The sequence below is a fragment of the Sciurus vulgaris genome (assembly GCF_902686455.1).
Source record: "Sciurus vulgaris genome assembly, chromosome: 6".
Lineage (NCBI taxonomy): Eukaryota > Metazoa > Chordata > Mammalia > Rodentia > Sciuridae > Sciurus > Sciurus vulgaris.
In genome coordinates, this window is record NC_136466.1 from 151,550,304 (window position 1) to 151,556,101 (window position 5,798).

Here is a 5,798-nt window from a genome sequence, read left to right on the forward strand (position 1 = left end):
GTTAGTCTCTAGTCTTAACATTTGTCTCTGTAAAGTGAGAGTCAAAGTTACACAACTGTCCAAGGAGCTGAAGTCATACGAGACTTTTTCATAAATATCTATGGCATTATCAAAGCTAATATCTAGGAAGACCAAATAAATGTTGGCAATTCAACCCTCAAATTCCAAATCTGAAAGGGATAAAATTGATTCAGCAGCATAAATCAAGCAGTTGTTGGATGTGAGTTTCTGCCATAGTTTTAGTGACTATTTTTTGGTATCCTGAATAGAAATTCTCATCCACCATATTTATCTAAATAATTCAGGTTGAGGAAGAGACACTGGCCTGAGTAAAAAAGAAATATAGCAAGAACTCAGCAACTCTCATCATTCCAGTGGCAATGTGTTATTTTTTTCTCCTTCAGGGAGTAGCCCACCGTCTCTCTGGAAGTACCCAGGTTTGTCTCAACTCATCCAACCCAAGGGAACAAAGCATTGTGATGTCAAAATTTATGCCCATCTCATAATGAGAAACCCATTTACAGGACTTAGAAAGAACTCTAGCTATTCTTGGGTACTACTGGGTTCCTGTCACTTTTATTCCTAGTGATCCAATAACATGGAACAAAGTATCTATTTTCTGTCCCCATTTGTTAGGCTTCATTGATCTAGGGGGCTTTGTTGTAAAAGAAAAGAATCTACCACTAGGGAATATAAATGTTTCTTTTGAAATACAAGTCGAAACTCCCACCTGCCTCATACCAATGAATTAACAGGCAAAGAAGGGAGTCACTTACTTGATGAGGAAATTGACCCTGACTAGCAAGAAGTTTGTTGCTACTATACAACAGAAAAACAAAAAGGGACTATATCTGGAAAATAGGAGATACTGCAGGATGTGACTTATAATAAAGCTATTCTAAAAGCTCATTGGAATATTGAACATAACCTGTCAAAAAACCTCTGGTGTGATCTTGAGCCTATACTTCGCTAATTCGCACTTAATATTATAGAACTGATTTTTATCCCCACAGTCAAGAGGACATTTAAATTTCTAAATAATCAATACTCCATTTACTGTCTTCCACTAATACTTCTAATTGGTTGAGGAGAAGTGTTTAGGGCATTTAGAATTTTCTTACAGTAATTGGGAGTATATCTGATTATGAAATTCTATAGAATAATTTGAATTTATTATTGATAATATTTTGATGATAGTGCACACCAATCTTCTTGATACCTGGCTATCACAATGAGAAAAGTATGACATATATAACATGATATCTTATAAAGAAAGTAGGCTGAAAAAACTGATTAAACACTCTAATGCCTATACTCCATTATGTGGGTCATTAAAAGCTACACGTTTGTGATTTATGAAATAATGAGATGAGCACAAGCTGAAAAAAGACCAAAGAATATTGGTGAAGTTTCATACACTGCTAAAAATAAAGCAAAAGAGGCAGAGTTGAGCTGTCCTTTATATACACAAGGACAAAATCACTGAGGTAGCTTTTACTTTCATTACAGTGAAATGTCCACACACAGACAGATGAGTAATGATGACATGTGTCCCAGCCATTCCTGGGACCCTGCTAACTCAGTTCATTAAGTGTATTCAACTAATGAAGCAGAGGTCACAAGATCAATCCCCCTGTGGTCTTTATATTTTCCTAACTGCCAGCACATGAAATCATTTTGAGAATTCAGTCTGGAAATATATAGTCACTCAATCTAGTTAGGCATCTTAATTAGGTCAGTCCCCTGTCATCAGAAACTAGCATCCCGTTGAAAGCATTTTGCACAAAAGCTTTTTACAAACGGTTTGTTTCATAAGCTACCATTCAAATAACTACACTCTTCTAATTTATATTTCAGTATGCTAATCGGAATACAAAATTTTTTCATTAACAGAAATGATAAGGTCACATGATCTCATAATTGAAGCACCAGATTCATCCTTCTTTCTTTCTCTTTTATTTTTTTTGCTTTTTGGTTAAATTTCCATTTGTCCTCCAGACAATGAAAAATGAGGTAGTTAAATGATACTTAGGATCTCAAAGTAGGCAAAATACTTTCCCAATTATTAATATTTCTACCTGTGTTTTCACAGAAGGCTTAAGGATTTGTATGTGCTTAAAAACTATATATGATAACTAGATAGCTATATTTTGGTAGCTAGCTAGGTAACAATGTTCATGTATTTTAAAAATTGTGGATATATGTTAATAAGTAACTACTTCACATAATGGATACAAGGTTATTAATTATATTCTGAACATTCAAACTTATATATCATAAAAATTTTCTATTTTAAAAGTATTGCCTTCTGTGATATTTCTTTTAGTGTTCCCAGCCCTCGCGGCGCCAAGCACTGTGCTGAGCCAGTTGTCTACCTCGTGTAATTCTCACAACGACCTAGCGGGGTTGAATTGACCAAAGCAATGGTTATGGAGAAGCCTAGTCCCTTGCTGGTCGGGCGGGAATTTGTGAGACAGTATTACACACTGCTGAACCAGGCCCCAGATATGCTGCATAGATTTTATGGAAAGAACTCTTCCTATGTCCATGGGGGATTGGATTCAAAATGGAAAGCCAGCAGATGCAGTCTATGGACAGAAAGAAATTCACAGGAAAGTAATGTCACAAAACTTCACCAACTGCCACACCAAGATTCGCCATGTTGATGCTCATGCTACTCTTAATGATGGTGTGGTGGTCCAGGTGATGGGGCTGTTATCAAACAACAACCAGGCTTTGAGAAGATTCATGCAAACATTTGTCCTTGCCCCTGAGGGCTCTGTTGCAAATAAATTCTATGTTCATAATGATATCTTCAGATACCAAGATGAGGTCTTTGGTGGCTTTGTCACTGAGCCTCAGGAGGAATCTGAGGAAGAAGTAGAGGAGCCTGAAGAAAGACAACAGACACCTGAGGTGGTACCTGATGATTCTGGAACGTTCTATGATCAGACTGTCAGCAATGACTTGGAAGAACATTTAGAGGAGCCTGTTGCTGAACCGGAGCCTGATCCTGAACCAGAACCAGAGCAAGAACCCGTATCTGAAATCCAAGAGGAAAAGTCTGAGCCGGTATTGGAAGAACCTGCTCCTGGGGATGCTCCGAAGAGTTCTTCTCCAGCACCTACAGACATAGCTCAGACAGTACAGGAAGACCTGAGGACATTTTCTTGGGCATCTGTGACCAGTAAGGACCTTCCTCCCAGTGGAGCTGTTCCTGTTACTGGGATACCACCTCATGTTGTTAAAGTACCAGCTTCACAGCCTCGTCCAGAGTCTAAGCCTGAATCTCAGATTCCACCCCAGAGGCCTCAGAGGGATCAAAGAGTATGAGAACAACGAATAAATATTCCTCCTCAGAGGGGACCCAGACCAATTCGTGAGGCTGGTGAGCAAGGTGATGTTGAGCCCCGAAGAATTGTAAGACACCCTGATAGTACCAACTCTTCATTGGCAACCTGCCTCATGAAGTGGACAAATCAGAACTTAAAGATTTCTTTCAGAATTATGGGAATGTGGTGGAGCTGCGCATAAATAGTGGTGGAAAATTACCCAATTTTGGCTTTGTTGTGTTTGATGATTCTGAGCCTGTTCAGAAGGTCCTTAGCAACAGGCCCATCATGTTCAGAGGTGAAGTCCGACTGAATGTGGAAGAGAAGAAGACTCGAGCTGCTCGGGAAGGGGACCATCGAGATAACCGCCTGCGAGGACCTGGAGGCCCTCGAGGTGGGCTGGGTGGTGGAATGAGAGGCCCTCCCCGTGGAGGCATGGTGCAGAAACCAGGATTTGGAGTGGGAAGGGGGATTGCTCCAAGGCAGTGAATTGCTCTTCACTGATCTTCATGAAGCATAAAAACCCCAGCTTCTGCAGAATGGTGAATTTCTTCAACCAGCCTTCGTTATCTTGGAGTATGATGATCCTAGTCTTATAAACTGCTTAAGTTTGTACAATTTTACTTCTTTTTGTGTAAATGGTGTGTGCTCCCTCCCTTCTCCCTTCTCCTGGCCTTTTAGTCCTTCACTTCCAGTTTTGTGGAACGCTATTTTAGGAGTAACGGATTTTTAAAGAAGAAAAAATGAAAAGACTGAATTTCCTTGCTTACTTTGCATATACAGACTGGAATTTTTTTTTTTTTAAACCAGCCATTTCCCCAAAGGAATGTATCTTGCTTATTACTGACATTTGGTATGTTTCATTCATTGGAATATTTCTTACTTATTTTCTACGTGTTTCAAAGCCTGTGAGAAAGGCAGGATTTGATAAGCATTTTGGAGGCAGGAAATATCCAAATTGTTTATTCTTTAAGAGTTGACTACCTTCTGATGTGGAAAAATTGCCATTTGGAAAATTTGATATTCGATTCTCCCTAATGTGGTTAAAAACTGAATAAAAGGTGTTAATAGAAAAAAAAAAAAAAAGTATTGCCATGCTGATAATTACAATCGCACATTAAGCTAATTTCACTAAAATGATTCAACATAATTTGGTTTGGTTCCTAAGTATTTATTGATGAAAATGTCCTTTTCCCTGGAAAATAATTGCAAGTTGAATGTAAAAGTACAAATTGTATTTGTGCTATATAGATTAATAATGTATGAGTGATAATCATGTAATTTTGATTATAATAATTATAATTTGCATTATTGCCTCACTAAGGGCATATTAAAAATAAATCAATTATAAATTTTTATTTATGCTCTACTTTAGAAATATTAAGTTTTCTGTAATATTATTTCACATCTATTTCATATGTACACACACATATATTTGCATATTTACATCCCATTAGATTTAATAATAAAAAATTCAATCCTAAAATATATAAAATGTTGATATACATAGTGTGTTAATTTATAGTCAAACCTCGCCAAGTGGTGTAGGTTTTACATACTGTATACGGTATTTCAGTAATGGCACAATAGTGTAGGGATTGACGCCATGCAATAATATGTAATAAAGGACAGAGCAAGAAGGACTTAAGTCCGAGGATTATGGAACAAGTTTGCTTGGGTTTGATTCCTTATTCTGTTACTTATGAGATGCATAATGCCTAAGTTTTGTTGTGATGTTTAAATGAAATCATTATGAAAAAAGCTATAGCAGTGTCGGCCACTTGGTGGCGCTATGCGTGCTTTTTGTATGTATTTGCTTCTCATGATTATCACCATTCTGCATCTTCGTGTTAAAAAACGTGGCTGCCACTCTTGATGAAGAGTTTGAACTGTACAGCTTTTTGAAATTATTGGCTCTAGCTGCATATATAAAATTAAAGAAGTTTGTATGGTGAAAATTTGCTTTTAAAAATTATTCCAGTACGTTACTACTGGTCTTGACTAAGAAGTTAAATTAGTCCAAGAAGTCCAGATTTTTGCCAGAAAGTGATTCATTTCTATAAAAAGGATCTTAAAAAGGGATTCTAAAATAAGAAAATAGCAGGGGTTATTCATGGAGATTTGAAGAAAGTGATCATATTTTGGGAACAGAGCTTTTAATAAATATAAGCAGCCCTAACTCATGACCTACTATGAAAAGAGCTAGGCTAAAAAATGTTTCTGATCAGAGGAGAATCGACCTGTGATATTTTCTAAGATGAAATTCTTCTCAGGCATTACTTGTTAAAAACTCAAAAAACACTATAACCAGAAGGAACAGAATGTAGTAGAGCGATGTTGACCAAAAGTGAGAGAAAGGACCTCTGAGACAAATGTGAGGTTTTTTAGTTCTCAAACACTCACATACCTGTTTACATACATGCTTCACTTATAGAACACACAAATACATATATGTGTATTTAATGA

The 5,798-nt window shown here is 37.1% G+C and overlaps 1 pseudogene across 1 annotated transcript; it reads left to right on the forward strand.

Annotated features, from left to right (window-relative positions):
* The first annotated feature begins 2,347 nt into the window (after window positions 1–2,347).
* Window positions 2,348–4,405, forward strand: LOC306664254 (ras GTPase-activating protein-binding protein 1-like; annotated as a pseudogene). The gene has a single exon. The product of its transcript is annotated as a ras GTPase-activating protein-binding protein 1-like (transcript).
* Window positions 4,406–5,798: the final 1,393 nt, after the last annotated feature.